At 41.1% G+C, this 18,260-nt stretch overlaps 1 long non-coding RNA gene across 1 annotated transcript; it reads left to right on the top strand.

The window, feature by feature from the left end:
- The first annotated feature begins 14,338 nt into the window (after window positions 1-14,338).
- LOC119354677 lies at window positions 14,339-17,673 on the top strand. The gene is made up of 4 exons (XR_005171161.1): window positions 14,339-14,537; window positions 14,629-14,809; window positions 15,339-15,565; window positions 17,153-17,673. It is a non-coding gene; the product is annotated as an uncharacterized LOC119354677 (long non-coding RNA).
- Window positions 17,674-18,260: the final 587 nt, after the last annotated feature.

The following is an 18,260-nucleotide window of genomic DNA, read 5'->3' as shown; positions in this document are numbered from 1 at the left end:
CCCACAACAAGTTACTCTATTAGACCTTAGTATATGATATTTTTCTCTTTTTAGTGGTTTCCGAAGCTATTTACTGATGATTACCTTGCAAACTACATGACCGGAGTGGAGGCAACTAAGGTTAAAGTATATAATTCATGCTACCATGATAATGCTCTAAAAGTCTTCCTGAAGACGGTGAAGGATGGGCGGGCGATTGTGATAAGGGGTTGGACAAAAGTGGTTCGTGCCTATGGTATGCAGGAAGGCACATTATGGGCATTCCGCTTCTTCAACACCATCAGCAGTCAAAATGATCTACACTTGTCTCTTCTCCTTTACCGTCTTTAAATATTGTGGTTCATCATAGTTAATTGCTGCCTAATCCTGTAATTCCTGAACATATTGTACTGGCAATTTTATTTATGGATTCGTTATTGAACCATTGTGCTGAGAATTTGAATTGCACGTTTCATTTTTCAAATTTCCAATTCGAATAATAAATTACAGGCAAAAATAAAAATATACAGGAGCTAATAAAATAATGTGCACACGGTTAAAAAGAAAACAATGTGTGCGATGTAAAAAGAGAACAGACGGTAATGGAACTTTGCAAACGGTTCTGGCAGTAAAAGCGCTTGTGATGGATAGCCCAATGCCACACAGTTTTCTACATCAAATCGTGTGTTATGTAGTTGATAAAATCAAACCGTTAACCAAGGCAGAGCGTGTGTGATAGTTACACCTTTCAGACATAAGTGTATACATAAAACTGTGTGGGATGTACATACAAACGGAAACGTTTTCCCTGGATTGACCGCATGGGATGTACATAAAAACGGAAACGTATTCCTTGGATTGACTGTGTGTAATATACATATGAACGGAAATGTTTTTATGGGTTTCACTGTGTGGGATGTACATACAAACGGAAATGATTGGGTTTCGATGCCTCGCCCCATTGCACACGAGCTCATTTTGCCCCAGCCTATCCCAGGAGGGCCTATCCCCGATGATTTGTGGGTTGTGTGGGAAGGACCCCCCTATCGCCCACACTCACTTGGCGACGGTTCCAAATGCCATCACGGAAAGGGGTTAAAAACCATTTGTATAGCACCGACGCGTACCAGTGGAATAACCGTAATGGAAGATATTGGCCACCCCCTGCCACTTCATGAGCGATACGGGCACACAAAACGGAAAATTATTTTGAATAATTAGAGTTGGCACATGAAAATTTACTTAGGACGACATGTAAATACCGCATATAGGTAGGTATAGTGCACTCATATGGCACAAATTTAGGTTTAAGGAATTGGATGCACAAGCAGCATTCCCGCTTAGTACAAATGGAGGCTAGCAAATAGATTGAGAAGTGACCAACCAGAAAACGAAAATGATGATAAGCATGCATTGAACATAACTAACACTGAATGATGCATCATAAGTAGGATATAACTTCATTGCATAACTATTGACTTTACATGCATGCACAGGGAATCACAAACCTTAACACCAATATTCTTACTAAACAACAATTACTCTCAAGCATAACTCACATATTATCATCTTCATATCGCAAAACTATTGCAAGGAAACAAACTCATCATATTAAATGATATATATGAAAGTTTTTATTATATCCTTCTTGAATATCCATCACATTAGAACCAAATTCATATCTTATGCATATTACCATCACTATTATCAACTCTCAAAATAATATAAGTGAAGCATGAGAGTTTTTGACAAATTATCCAAAAATATATAAGTGAAGATCAAATGAGTAGTTAAGTAAATAGGTAGCTATGTGAGGACTCTCTCTCATTTTAAAACCTTCAGTTCAAAGTATTTTATTATAACAGCAAGCAAAACAAAATAAAATGATATTCCAAGAATAGCACAACTCATCTGAAGAAGCAAACACTTACGGCCGACCAAAACTAATCGATAATTGTTGATGAAGAAAGGTGGGATGCCTACTGGGGCATCCCCAATGCTAGATGCTTGGGAATTCTTGAAATATCAATTTGGGATGCCTTGGGCATCCCCAATCTTGAGCTCTTGTGTCTCCTTAATTCCTCTCATATCACGGTTTCCTTCAATCTTAAAAACTTCATCCACACAAAACTCAAGAAGAACTCGTGAGATAAGTTAGTATAAATCAATGCAAAACCTTATCATTCACTACTGTAATGAGTTACTAAAATTATAATTAAACATTGCATACTAAATGCCTCCGCATATTTAATACTCCTATCCTCAAATAGAATCATTTAACAAGCAAACATATGCAAACAATGCAAACATAACAGCAATCTGTCAAAACAGAACAGTTTGTAAAGGATGAAGAAGGATCCATACTTATTTAACTCAAAAAAGTCTGACAATTTACCATACTGTAGAAAATTTATCATATCTTATTGTTTCAAAATTTCAAACTTTTATCACATTCTGAATTTTCTAGAGAATTCATGCAATAGCATGCAACTTTCTGTTTTGAAACAACAACTCATATACTTGCAAACTAAGCATGGTGAAGGATGTCCTTGACACTTTTATTGAAATAAAAGATACGAACCATTATTCTAAATAACATAAAGCAAATCTCAACAAGATAAAATGACGCTCCAAGCAAAACTCATATCATGTGACGAATAAAAATATAGCTCCAAGTGAGGTTACCGATAATGTTGAACACGAAAGGGGGATGCCTTCTAGGGCATCCCCAAGCTGAGTTTCTTGGGTATTCCTTGAATATTACCTTGGGGTGCCTTGGGCATCCCCAAGCTTAGATTCTTGCCACTCCTTATTCTACTCATATTGATATCTCACCCACAACTTAAAAACTTCAATCACACAAAACTTAATGGAACTTCATGAGATTGGTTATTATGATAAAGAGCAAATTATTCACTTTGGTACTATCAAGACAAGATTCAAATTTTTTATCACACAATGCCTACTATAACTTATCATTTCCACAATTTATATTGACCAATTTAAGCCATAGAAACCATAAAACAAGCAAACAAAGCATTGAAAATAGAATCTGTCAAAAATAGAACATCCTGTAATGATCAGAATAATGACCATACTTCTGCAACTCTAAAAATTCAAAAAAATATGAAAATATAGGAAATTTGTATATAAATCATGTGTAAAAATTTCAGACCAAGATCACGTAGTAAATTATTGGATTTTTTGTACTAGACACAAAAGTTACTATTTTGCACAGAATCATGTCAACTATCATCCACACCATCCTAAAGGCTTTACTTGGCACTTTATTGAAACAAAAGCTATAAAATATGATTACTACAGTAGCTTAATCATTTTAACACACAAAAATAGTAGGTAGAAGTATTGGGTTGTCTCCCAACAAGCGCTTTTCTTTAAAGCCCTTTTAGCTAGGCATGATGATTTCAATGATCCTCGCATAAAAGTAAAGTATTGAAACATAAAGAGAGCATCATGAATCACATGGCAAGCACATATAATCCTAACGCACTTCCAATGCATAGTGATTTTTGTGAGCAAACTATTCATGGGAACAAAAATCAACTAGCATAGGAAGGCAAAACAAGCATAACTTCACAACTTCCAACACATAGAGAGTAAACTTGATATTATTGAGATATGTAAAAGCATACGTTCCTCTCTCATAATAATTTTCAATAGCATCATGAATGAATTCAACAATGTAAATATCACATAAGTAATTCTTTTCATGATCTACAAGCATAGAAATTTTATTACTCTCCACATAAGCAAATTTATTCTCATGAATAGTAGTGGGAGAAAACTCAACAAAATAACTATCATGAGATACTTGATTGACATAATAAAATTGAACATTAAAATCATGATGACAAGTTTCATGGTTATCATTACTTTTTATAGCATACATTGATGGAAATATGCCCTAGAGGCAATAATAAAATGGTTATTATTATATTCCTTAATCATGATAAAGGTTTATTATTCATGCTAGAATTGTATTGATCGAAAACTTAAATACATGTGTGAATACATAAAAAATACTGTGTCCCTAGTAAGCCTCTACTAGACTAGCTCCTTGATCAAAGATGGTTAAGGTTTCCGAACCATAGACATGTGTTGTTATTTGATAACGGGATCACATCATTAGGAGAATGATGTTATGGATAAAACCCATCCGCTAGCTTAGCATATTGATCGTTCAGTTTATTGCTATTGCTTTCTTCATGTCAAATACATATTCCTTCAACTATGAGATTACACAACTTCCAGATATCGGAGGAATACCTTGTGTTCTATCAAACGTCACAACGTAACTGGGTGATCATAAAGATGCTCTACAGGTGTCTCCGAAGGTTTTTGTTGAGTTGGCACAGATCAAGATTAGGATTTGTCACTCCGAGTATCAGAGAGGTATCTCTGGGCCCTCTCGGTAATACACATCATAAGCCTACAAGCAAATGACTAAGGAGTTATTCACGAGATGATGTATTACGTAACGAGTAAAGAGACTTGCCAGTAACGAGATTGAACTAGGTTAAGAGATACCGAGGATCGAATCTCGGGCATGTAACATACCGATGGACAAAGGGAATTACGTATGTTGTCATAACGGTTCAACCGATAAAGATCTTCGTAGAATATGTAGGGTTATTGACTGGAGAGGTGCCTCGGTCATGTTTACATAGTTCTCGAACCCATAGGGTCCACACACTTAACGTTCGTTGATGATATAGTATTATATGAGTTATATGATTTGGTGATCGAATGTTGTTCGGAGTCCCGGATGAGATCACGGACATGACGAGGAGTCTTGAAATGGTCAAGAGGTAAAGACTGATATATAGTACAATGGTATTTGGACAATGGAAGTGTATCGGGACGTACGCGGAAGGAATCGGGTCACCGGAAGGGGTTCCGAGCACCGCCGACAAGATATGGACCTTATGGGCCAAAGGAGGGGACAGACCAGCCCACAAGGGGGCTAGTGCGCCCCCTCCCTTGTTTGGCCAGCCCTAGGGAAGGAAAAGGTGGAGGGCTAGCCCCTCCTGCCTTTTCCTCTCATGGGAGAAAGGAAAGGGGGGGCGCCACCCTCCCCTACCTTTCCCCGCACTCCAAAAAGGAAAGGGGCGCGGCTTGGGAGGGACCCCAAGTAGGATTCCTCCTACTTGGGCGCCTCCTTTGGCTGCTCCTCCCTCCCACCTATATATATGTGGGAGGGGGCGCCTATCACACAACAGATAATTGCGTAGCCGTGTGTGACACCCCACTCCATCGTTTACACCCCCGGTCATATTTTCGTAGTGCTTAGGCGAAGCCCTGCGGAGATCATTGTCACCATGCCTTCGTGCTGCCAGAACTCATCTACTACCTCGCCGTCTTGCTAGATCAAGAAGGCGAAGGACGTCACCGAGCTGAACATGTGCAGAATGCGGAGGTGCCGCACGTTCGGTACTTGATCGGTTGGAGCGCGAAGAAGTTCGACTACATCAACAGTATTGTTAAACGCTTCCGCTTACAGTCTACAAGGGTACGTAGACACCCCCTTGTTGCTATGCATCTCCATGGATAGATCATTGCGTGTGCGTAGAAATTTATTGTTTTCCATTCAACGTTTCCCAACAGTGGTATCAGAGCCAGGTCTATGCGTAGATGATATGCACGAGTAGAACACAAAGAGTTGTGGGCGGCGATAGTCATACTGCTTACCACCAATGTCTTTTTTTGATTCGGCAGTATTGTGGGATGAAGCGGCCCGGACCAACCTTACATGTCCACGCACATGAGACCGGTTCCACCGACTGACATGCAACTAGTTTTGCATAAAGGTGGATGGCGGGTGTCTGTTTCTCCTACTTTAGTTGAATCGAATTTGACTGCGGCCGGTCCTTGAAGAAGGTTAAAACAGCAAACTAGATGAATCACCGTTGTGTTTTTGTGTGTAGGTGAGAATGGTTCTTGCTAGAAGCCCGTAACAGCCACGTAAAACTTGCAACAACAAAGTAGAGGACGTCTAACTTATTTTTGCAGGGCATGTTGTGATGTGATATGGTCAAGACATAATGTGATATACGTTATTGTATGAGATGTTCATGTTTTGTAAGTTATTAGCAACCGGCAGGAGCCTTATGGTTGTCTCTTTATTGTATGAAATGCAAACGCCATGTAATTGCTTTACTTTATCGCTATGCGTTAGCAATAGTTGTAGAAGCAATAGTTGGCGAGACGACCACGACACAACGATGGAGATCAAGGTGTCGAGCCGGCGGCGATGGAGATCATGACGATGCTTTGGAGATGGAGATCAAAAGCACAAGAGGATGATGGCCATATCATGTCACATATTTTGATTGCATGTTATGTTTATCTTTTATGCATCTTATTTTGCTTAGTACGGTGGTAGCATTATAAGATGATCCCTTCACTAAGTTTCAAGGTAAAAGTGTTCTCCCTGAGTGTCCACTGTTGCTATAGTTTGTCGTTTCAAGACACCACGTGATGATCGGGTGTGAAAGAGTCTATGTTCACATACAACGGGTGTAAGACAGTTTTGCACATGCAGAATACTTGGGTTAAAATTAACGAGCCTAGCATGTACAGACATGGCCTCGGAACACTTGAGACCGAAATGTCGAACGTGAATCATATAGTAGATATGATCAACATAGAGATGTTCACCATTGATGACTACCCCATCTCACGTGATGATCAGACATGGGTTAGTTGATTTGGATCACGTATCGCTTAGATGACTTGAGGGATGTCTACTTAAGTGGGAGTTCATTAGTAATTTGATTAATTGAACTTAATTTTTCATGAACTTAGACTTGATAGTTTTGCATATCTATGTCGTAGATCAATAGCTCGTGATATAGCTTCTAATTTTTTAATATGTTCCTAGGAAAACTAAGTTGAAAGATGATAGTAGCAATGATGCGGACTGGGTCCATGATCTGAGGATTATTCTCATTACTGCACAGAAGAATTATGTCCTTGATGCACCGCTAGGTGACAAACCTATTGCAGGAGCAGATGTAGATGTTATGAACATTTTGCAAGATCGATATGACGACTACTTGATAGTTTAGTGCACCATGCTTTACGGCTTAGAACCAGGACTTCAAAAACGTTTTGAATGCCATGGAGCATATGAGATGTTCCAAGAGCTGAAAATTAGTATTTCAGATTCATGCCCGTGTCAAGAGGTATGAGACCTCTGACAATTACTTTGCCTACAAGATGGAGGAGAATAGCTCAGCCATTGAGCATGTACTCAGAATGTCTGGGTACTACAATCGCTTGAATCAAGTGGGAGTTAATCTTCCAGATAAGATAGTGATTGATAGAGTTCTCTAGTCACTATCACCAAGCTACTAAAACTTCGTGATGAACTATAATATGCAGGAAATGACAAAAACGATTCCCAAGCTCTTCACGATGCTGAAATCGGCGAAGGTTGAAATCAAGGAAGAGCATCAAGTGTTGACGATTAACAAGACCACTAGTTTCAAGAAGAAGGGCGAGGGAAAGAAAGGAAACTTTAAGAAGAATGGCAAGCAAGTTGCCACTCCCGTGAAGAAGCCCAAAGCTAGACTCAAGCCTGAAACTGAGTGCTTCTACTGCAAACAAAATGGTCACTAGAAGTGGAACTGCCGCCAAATACTTGGCGGTTAAGAAGGATGGCAAAGTGAACAAAGGTATATTTGATATACATGTTATTGATGTGTATTTTACTAGTGTTCGTAGTAACCCCTAGGTATTTGATACCGGTTCAGTTTCGATTAGTAACTCGAAATAGGAGTTGCAGAGACTTGTTAAAAGCAAGGTGACGATGTGTGTTGAAAATGATTCCAAGATTGTTATGATCACCATCGCACACTCCCTCTACCTTTGGGATTAGTGTTGAACCTAAATAAATATTATTTGATGTTTGCGTTGAGCATGAATATGATTAGATCATGTTTATTGCAATATGTTTATTCATTTAAGTTAGAGAATAATTGTTGTTCTATTTACATGAATAAAACCTTCTATGTTCATACACCCAATGTGAATGGTTTATGAATCTCGATCGTAGTGATACACATATTCATAATATTGATGCCAAAAGATGCAAAGTTGATAATGATAGTGCAACATATTTGTGGCACTGCTGTTTAGGTCATATTGGTGTAAAGAACATGAAGAAACTCCATAAGATGGACTTTTGGAATCACTTGATTTTGAATCATTTGATATTTGCGAACCATGCATCATGGGCAAGATGACTAAAACTCCGTACTCCGAAACAAAGGAGCAAGCTAATGACTTATTGAAAACTAGTACGATGCCCGTGCGTTGCCACGGGCTAACAAAATATGTGTATAAAGGAAAATGCCATATGATATGAGAGTCATAGAGTAATCACATGGGATGATATCTCATGGTTCCGAAGTGGTAGATAAATGCATCTCCTCCTCATTGTCCTCTCCCTCCCTCTTCTCGGCGACCACGTGGCACTCTACTTTCTTCCACGATCATTTCTCCTCTATGTTTCTTCCTCAAACTCCACCTTGCACGATAGTACTAAGTGTCTTGTCGAACTCCGCTTGACCATCTCTCATAAATATAATAAAAAGGGCTGCCAAATGTCCAGCGAGAGATGAAACTTTACGGTGATATCTCATACCATGCATTCAACTTTCCAGATAAACTATTTCTAACTTCTACATTCCACACACTAACAGGTGATGGTACTTCAATAATAAAATATTCAAAATGCAACTCTAGTTATCAACCCATGCGGCTACAAAGGCTTTCTCTGAAAATACATTTGTATTGAAACATATATTCTCTAGGTAGTAGCTTAAGAAATTGAAAATATATGTTGTGTAAAAATGTTAGAAATATTGGATATCATCTCAATAGGACACATTTTCTTTCATGAGTTGGATTATCAATAAGAGAGCAAATTGGGATCCATATTATGCCAGCTTGCTGATCTATTTCTATTTACAATAATGGGGAAAACAAAGAAGCTTGCTTCGTGCTTTGGTGACGACCCTTCTATGCTATCGCTCATGTATCTATGTCAACCTAATGTGGTTTTTCGTGGGCGATGGTGTTGTAAATCTTGTGGTGAACTTGGCATTGGTGACGACACTTCTATGCTATCGCTCATGTATCTATGTCAGCCTAATGTGGTTTTTCGTGGGCGATGGTGTTGTAAATCTTGTGGTGAACTTGGCATGGGTGGTTCGCCATGCTTGGTTTCTCCCCCTTGGTGATTGTGTCGTCTCCTCTGCAATAAATAATGTAACAAAGCGTGTTGTGCAAAACTATAGATACACCATTAACTGAAAAGATATACAAGGCGTGTTAGTGTAATACAACAAGAAGGCGTGTTGATGTAGTTTAGTGTTAACGCCAACTTGGTTCATGAAATTAGCCACTACATTATAAATTGGATACATTCATTAGCGGCATAACAAAATGGAAAGTACGTCTCATCATAATAAAATGTAAAATGAACACCAAAGAATCTAAGCTTCTGACATATTGAGCGATAAAGGTCATGCTATGAGTACAAGTTGTACTTTCAAATTAGGCATGCAGATCGCTAATTGTATGATCTAGCTATCACCTTTGCTACACAAAACTGTTATTTATGTTGGAATCAACATCGAATTGAGAAACAGTATAACAGGGCTACCTAGGAGCCCCCACAGCGATTTAAAACTCCCAGCCATCCGATCACTCTGACTTACGCTCACGATTAGCTCGATCGTCCATCGTTGTTTGCGTAAACTTTTTACCTCCTGGCGTGGCCTGCCCAGCGTTACCTTTTTTTTTAAGGAAGCTAGGGCTTTTATTCAAAGTTCAAAACATCCGGAATACAAGCAATATCTGGCAGAACCCCTAGCCACACATGGCGACCCACCGCGAGAGACGCAGCTCCCTTAGCAAGCGAATGGGCCTCAAAATTATTAACTCTACTTTCAAAGCGGAAAGAAACAGATGTAAAGTTTGCCCTACTAGTTTGGATTTCCCTCAGAATGGGAGCATAAGATGGCGATCCTGCGTTGCTGATATTAGTTATTACTTCGACACAGTCTGAGGCAATCACAAGCTCCTGTAGGTTCAGATCCCGTGCGAGGGCTAGTGCCTCGCTGCATGCTTGAGCCTCCAAGCTTGCCGGGTCAGATAGGCCTTCGTACACCACCGCCGACGCACCTAAGTATTTCCCATTTTTATCCCGACATACAACTCCAGCTGCTCCCTTTTCCCCCAAAGATGATAGGCCACCATCACCGTTAAACTTTGCTGCATCGCCGGGTGGTGGTAGCCAGACTTTTGCATGAGGTCTAGCCGTACTTCCCTTGATTTTCTGGGGGCTGCGCATATTGGCTATCTCCAGATCTTCCATGAATCTATTGATAAAGCACATAGTTGACAGCGGGCTCTGGTATTCATTCTCACGGATTGCCTTCCTTCGAGCCCACCAAATTGCCCACATAGTTACCAAAACTCGAGCTAGGTCCTGCTGGTTGGTTGTTTCGAAAAGCCAGAACAGCCATAGCTTAGGATCCTCCGTTTGGTTTGAGATCACATGCCCCACCAGATCATCATCTTCCAACGCCCACACACATCTTGCCAGGCGGCAATTGAGTAGTGAATGACGCCATGTATCCTCTACCGCCCACATAAGGAGCATGCTGGGGTATCAGCCATCCTCCTTTCATGCCGGACTATCCCCGTCGGTATAAATGTATGTGCCAACCGCCAAACAAAGACTCGAATCTTCGATGGAATCCTCACCTTCCACAACTGTGTCCAAGAGTTCTTGCTAGCTGCAATATTTGAATGACTTGGCCGATGCTCTAACCAGTCTTCCCGTTGAGTTTTGATGGCACAGATCATCCTATAGGCTGATCTTACTGAGAAAATACCACACCTATCATAGTGCCATGCCCAAAAGTCCTCTTGCATCCGCGTGCTAAGTGGTATATTAAGAATAGCCTCAACATCAGCCACAATGAAATGTTCAGTCAACGCATGCTTATTCCATGAGCGAGTAGCAGGGTTTATAAGCTCCGAGACCAAAACCAGAGGATTCAAAGAGCGGACACATATGGGTCTCAGTTTATAGTCCCTTGGGATCCAATTATCTTGCCAAACGTTTGTGTCTGCACCTTTTCCAATTCTCCTGATAAGTCCCAGTTGTAATATATCCCTTCCTTCAACAAGAGATCGCCAAACTTGGGAAGGGGCCGAACCCAGATTGGCCTGTAGAAGATCGGTGTTAGGGAAATACCGGGCTTTTAACACTCGTCCACTCAAAGACTCCGGTTTCTGCAATAATCTCCAAGCTTGTCGAGCAAGTAAGGCCAGGTTGAATAACTCAATATCTCGAAAGCCTAAGCCCCCCATAAACTTTGGTTTTGACATGGTTTTCCAAGACACCCAAGCTGTCTTTCTCTCGCCATTCTTACTCCCCCACCAGAATTTCCGAATCAGACCGTTTATGTGTTCACACAAACCACGGGGTAACTTAAAACATGCCATTGAGTAAGTCGGAATGGCTTGTGCCACCGACTTGATAAGAACCTCCTTTCCTCCCGCCGACAAACACTTTTTCATCCATCCTTGCACTCGTTTCCAGATTCGATCTTTCAAGTATTTGAAAGAGCCCTCCTTTGCTCTCCCCACATCCGAGGGCAGCCCCAAGTATTTCTCTGCCAAAGACTCATTGTGCCCAGCGTTACCTGGGCCACTGCTCCGCGCAACGAGCTACACGTTCTGTGCGTAAACAGGCTGTACAGCTCGAAGGCCCACAAAGCCCAGTGAAATGTGTGCAGCCTCCAGTTGTCCACCCTGATCTCAAAAAAAAAAACTAATCCCTACTTTATCTATCCGAATCCTTTTCCCCCAGCTCTCTCCCCCGAGTTACCTCTGTTTGTCAGCGCCACCGCCGTCTTACGTCCTGCCGGCGAGTACGTGTGCATAGGCGTCGGTACCTATATTCTTCCCCCGCAACCCCTCATGGTTGGTTTCTTTTTACCCATGTTGCATTCATCCATGGTGGCAGCAGCGGCGGCACGCCGGCGACATCCATCCCCGGTTGTCCTCCGCGATCGTCGGACTCCATGCCCTTGCAGCTGTACCGCCCCATTATGTTCATGTCATTTCAACGTGGAAGCTGACACCGCCACCGGCGTTTAATTATCCTAATCATTGCCGACTGTCTGCCTCCTGGTAATTAATCACTGCTATCGCTGCGTTACTATCTTCTCCCACCATCGCTCATATATTATGCTCCGCACCTTCTCTTCCTTCCTGCATCCCGTGTCAGTCGGCTATCCTTCTTGGTCCCTGTAATTGTCTTTCATGCCTCCGTTTCAACGCAGCAGACTCAGCGCAGCGTTGCTCGGCTGCCGTATTGCAGTTCCTCAGAGGGTGTGCGTCCCCGCCAACCGCGACCATGGCTGCTGGACAGGTGTGATTGTTTACCAAATCTCACACACTGCTACATGATCTTTTGTTCAACTTTATTTCTATTACCTTCAGTTTGGCTGTGTATTATATATTTGTATACAATTTGTTTGATTTGTATTCCAGCCGAGCACATACACTTGCCTGCTCCCTGTCCTTCTGTTTGTTTCAGATTTCCACTTGTCTGCTCCATTTTCTTCTCTTTGTTTTAGACTTCACATGTTTATGTCACATGATGGTCCTCAGTGGTGTAGTTGGACGTTTAGATAACACCTGCAAGGGGTTTTTGATGGTGAGGAAGAAAAAAGGGAATATGTTCCACCTTATTAGAGACCATTAAGAGCCAATTTAGAGGTTAACAGACACAAATATTTCCTCCATTGATTGACGGTGTTTTCACAAATCAATAGTTGCTATGGTCGCTCGTTCGCTTTGTCTATAATTCCATATATATTTTTTTATAGAAAGGCTCATTTGCTTCTTCTATGGCTTCTTTTTACGCAAGTTTTTCTGAATGCACTGAGTGTACCGCATATAAAATAGGAAAATGGTGTTTATGTGGCTAAATTACTTTGGTACTGTATGGAAGATATCACGGTGAAGCTTACCATTTTTTCTCTAGGTGTGACAAATGTATGCTCATTGTGCACACGTAGCAAGGTATGGCTTCTTTTTTCAGTGCCAATTACTTCTCTCCAGTTATTTCCAGGTTTTGTCTAATCTGAGTTGTCCATTGTACCTTCAAATAGACCGACAACTATATGGGGCTATACAGAAAAAATGTGAGTTAAATTGGCAATGAGGTTCTTGGCTGTCCTGTTTCCTTGGCCATACGAAAGATGCGTTGAACTGTGTTTCATTGTCAAGAATGCTAGGGCCTGTGAGATAGCCAATGGAAGGCAAATACATGGAAACGACTTTATTTCATTAGAAGTATTTTGAGTTACAGGTTATTTGTGCCTTGCACGATCGTCATTAGTCATCACTGATGTACATATTGTCGTCAGATGGATGCGGCCAAGTGGGTCTTCGTTTTCATCGTTGCTTCTATATCTGATTCTAAAAAAATAGGTGTGCTATTTTTAGAAATTGTGTATAGTTCTATTCATGTGACAATCAACGAGGGAACTAAATACATTGTACCTTCAGTGTTTGTTGAGCGGCTGTAAACGGCCAATTCCTTAAGACACAAAAAACTGCAAAAGACCAGTCTCATTGGGTATTGAATGCAAGATGCTCTAATCATAATCAGTGCAACTGTATAATAAGTAAAGAGATGGTAGGTCTTATTTATTTTTACGTCTTAATTTCTTGATGATATGGGTTCCTAAATCCAATTGTTAGGTGCACCTATTCGTACCCAATTGGTGTAGATCTCAGGAATTTACACAGTACCAAAAATTTCTTCGATATTTCTAACTATATATATTGTTCAAAACATTTTTATCTTTTTTATTTAGATGTCCTCAAGACTGACGGGCCCAGCAATGCGCGCCTCTATGGTCTAGTCGAACATATAAAGGACGCTAGGCTACCCACTCACCTGGGGCACTTGCGTCGCGCTTTCGATCTGGTTCGCTCGATCTGCCTCGCTGGAGGTTTTTCACCGCGCTGTCAAAATCCCATGGCCTGTTTCTTTCCACGCTGCTTTTTCTTGTTCAAGCAGATGACGGGTGGGCCTTCTTCTCTCGCGGGCCTGGCTTGGCAGTGTGCGTGATTTGTTGCGTCGCCTGCGTCTTCGGTGAAAAATATCTTAACCGCGCCGGTCGTGGACGACTCATCCACCAATCCCCTGTCCTCCTCCTCCCCACCAATCCCCGCGTCCTCCTCCCCACCAACCCTAGCCATTCCCTCGCCTCCCCTGCCCCCGTTCATCCTCTCCAGCCGCCGCCGCCTCCCCCTCCCCTGTCTCTCCTCCTCTCTCCTCGTCACCATCATCGGGATGCAACAGCGCATCTGGCCGAAGGAGAGTGTGGCGGCTGTGTCTCCTAGCAATGGCAGTGAGGACGGGTTGATGAGGAGGCGACAACTCGAGAGGTAGGCAAGAGGAACACAACCCCCAGTTGAGGAGGAGCCGCTCGGCACAGGTGAGCCCGCTCTTCCTCCTTTCCTCATCTTCCGATCATGGCATGAGCTCCTCCCTCTAATTCACGTTTTTCTATTTACTTTTCCTTATAGATGTAGCTAGGGTTTGGGTGGGGGTTGGTTCCTACACCGATGACGGCATTTGCCAGCAGCAGCACATCCCTCGACTTCCGTAACCTCAGTTGCAGCTTGTCCCTGCACCCTTCTCTGGTCCTAGATAAAACTGTCATCTTGCTTCAGATTCAAGTGGTTCTTCCAAGTTGAATAATGAGTGGTGGGTATATGTTGTATGTTATCCCGTTTTGTCTTTACCCCATTAATGCATTTTTAGAAGATTGCATACATGGTATTGATGTGTCGGTAAAATCCTTTTAAATGAAAAGAAAGTGACTTTTTAATATAGTTGACCTGTCAATAGTTATGTTCATGAATGTAAGAGTTTTCTGAATTTTATCTTCTCATTTGCTGTTTTGACGGGAATCGCTAAACAACAATTAGAAGAAACTGTGTGTTGCAAATTCAGAACCAATTTCTCAAAAACGAATGAGTTCAAAAAGATTATACTGAACCAAAAGGACTAAGACATCATCAGTCAACCCTTGTTAAATTGTTAGATTGGTGTTGCCTTGTTTGTATATTCTTGATATATAGTGCAATGTTTGATAGTTTGATGTGTAATTGGGTTGATTTTGCTAAACTAAGCCTCTCTTAGTATATCTGGGATTATTACTAGAACATGTCGTTCCAAGTTGCAGCAATGATCTTTGTATTCATGAATAGTTCATATTTCTTCTAAATGGCAGTGCATGCCGCAGTAGCAAGGACAGACGACATCAATGCTGGTCAGCAACTAAATCGGCAAGCATTGATATTTTTATTAGGAAGGTAACACATCTTCCTATACTATATGTTTGTGTGATTCTGTTGCTTCTAAACCCAATCTATGTTGCTTCATCTCATGGATGAGGGGTCGGCTACAGGAGCGCTAGGACCCTAGGAGTGGAACACCACTTCCTCCAATATTGCCGAGGTGCTCCTCTCTCGTTGCTTTTACTTCCTCCATCGTTCACATTTAAACATGCTGATATATTTGTTTTCTAAAAATACATGCGAGTAGGCTTCCTGATTAGGAATCACGTAACTAATTAGCCTTGGTACCCCAGCATATTCAGCTAATCAGTTGTTAACATGGATACACTGAGCCAAATTATATGCGAGATCGGTTTGTGTATAATTCTTTTAAATTCAAGCTTTGCCTGTTGTACTTTGGTTGACCTGTTGTGCTTTGGTCAGCAGATAAAATGTGATGTTGTCCTGTTGATATTAAATATCCACACTACCCATGTAAACATGGGTACATTTGAGCTTGGACTAAGAACAACTCTATGTGGTTAGAACTGGTATGTATACTCAGTTTCAAAATTGTGCATATGTCCCAATAACAGTTTGTGGAACTGGAGTTGATGGTATTGTATTTTATTTTCTGGACATATGGAACTATTAAGGAATAAATCTGAGGAGTCTTGGCAATGGCTTTGGCCTGACTAAGTTAAACAGTCAATATTTCCTGATCCATAGTGTAGAAGCCGCCTTTGTTTGGTTTGCATAGACATTGATCAATGCATTCCGAGAATATTTTGTGAGGTATCCTGATTTGCATATCACAGGCTGCTAGAGTTGTTCAAGCAGTTGTGTGCGTTCTACTTTCGATAAATTTGCTTGTACTTCGTTTAGTTTGAATAGGTACCATAACAAGGCTAGGTTCAGCAACTATTTGGTTGCTTTTTTTACATAACGGCTGAATAAAAATCATTCTCTTCTTTCCTTGGTGTTTACGGTTTAATTGCTATAGTTGCTGGAGCCATTGGCCTTTTATACATAATAGTGTATACATTTGTAATGTCGATCCTTGCTCATGGTACACCTTTCTTGGTTTTCTGGCGACAAGAATTAGCATATTAGCCATGTGTGTAGCCCTTGCACCGACCTCGGTATTGACAACAGATCCGACAAAAATTGCCAATTTGATCTTAACAATTATACTATGGGTTTGCCTTAGTTGACCATCAGCTGTGCATCATGCAATTAAAAAAACTCTTGCAACTGTAGTTTTACTGCTAATTAAAGGGATTCAGTTGACTGTAAGAGCAAAGCAGAGTAGCAAGAGGGGAACTCACTCCTCAACACGGGGACCTGCGCGGGCGTGAGCTTCGGCGTGAACCTGCTGATGACGTTCCTGTAGCTGTAGACCAGCGTCACCTTGGCCTTCTCCTTGCTTGGAAAAGAACCCATCATAGACTTCACCCAGCCTTCTTGTAGCTGTAGACCATCATGTCATGTAATTACTTGCAAAAGAGCTATATTTTTTTTGGTATTGTAAAGCGGAAACTGTAGAACTCTACAACTTCTCTGTTAGTCTCGCTTGATTCTTTACTTTCTCAAGTAGTGTGGATATAGTGTCATCAGGATATTAAGTATATGCACGACGATATTAAGTATATAGTCTCGCTTTGGGTTGACTTTCCATGGAACCATTTGGCTGAGGTGTCACCGTCACCATTATTTGCTATGTTTTGGATTTACGAGCTCACTGACTGCTGCATTTTTCCTCCTGTAGGCCTCTGCTTTTTTCGTCGTCGTCCATCGGTCCAACCTGTTGTTGTTCGCTCCGTCGGCTTGTAGTTGCTTATGGAGCGTGCTGCGGATTCGTTGTGCCTCCTTCAAATATAAGTTCTCTTTGCTTCCACTGCCTTTGCATATGCATTTCTGATATTTTAATTTATAGAGTCCAAAGGAGAAGTGTGAAATAGATAAGAGTTTGTGCTGAGAAGTTCCTGACTAATTCATGCTGTATTGGCCATGGCTACATGTTTGTTAGTCATTTGGCTGGGTCAAGCTTATGTAGCGAATATTTCCTTAATGAATGATATGGTGATAGGAAATAGTAAGTGTAGTTTCGGCCTATGTACCTGCACATTTCTCAAGGATCAATCGTAGTTGTTCTTGAACAAAGCATTAATGGAATTTCATTTTCAGTTTCAAGTATTAAAGGAAAGGGTGGATGTAAAGAAATAGGATTGTGCTTCTGTGGCATGCAATGTAAAGAAATAGGTGATAATGTTGAATTGCTTCCTTTCATACTTGGATCTCACTAGATTATTTATGTTCCATTGGATTAAGCATGAGATTATCTGTTGATAATTAAGTTTTGTCCACAAACTATTCAATCTGAAAACCGGTTCAGGTTAGGCATATTCAGGGTTGACAGATTCAGGTTAGGCATATTCAAGCACATGATGAAAACAGATTAAGCAATCTGAATGTTAACAATGGCTAATCTTGCTTCACCATGTGGTGACTTGGGGAGGAATAGTATGGAATGAATGAAGCACCTGGATATCATTGTTGACAAGATGGCTGTTGTTGTACTTTGCGAGCAAATTGAATGCATTGTGGTTGGCAAAGTCCTCAAACTGGACCAGGACTTTCTCGCCATATAGTTTTGCTTGACTGCGGTCATGAACTCTTGAAGAAGCTTGTGGTATTCCTGGCAGCCATGAAACGAGCACAAGATTTTGCCTCTAATCATAGGGTAGAAGCCATACTTTTGTTCCTTGTTCCAGAAAAGAAATCTTGATCCTGCCACACATGTGAACTGAGCACAATTATTCTCTGATTTTCTTTAGCAACAACTCTTCCTAGACTTCTTTACAGCTGAAATATGT

This window comes from Triticum dicoccoides, chromosome 2A, assembly GCF_002162155.2.
Source record: "Triticum dicoccoides isolate Atlit2015 ecotype Zavitan chromosome 2A, WEW_v2.0, whole genome shotgun sequence".
Classification (NCBI taxonomy): Eukaryota; Viridiplantae; Streptophyta; class Magnoliopsida; order Poales; family Poaceae; genus Triticum; species Triticum dicoccoides.
This window is presented reverse-complemented; position numbering and strand designations above follow the sequence as displayed.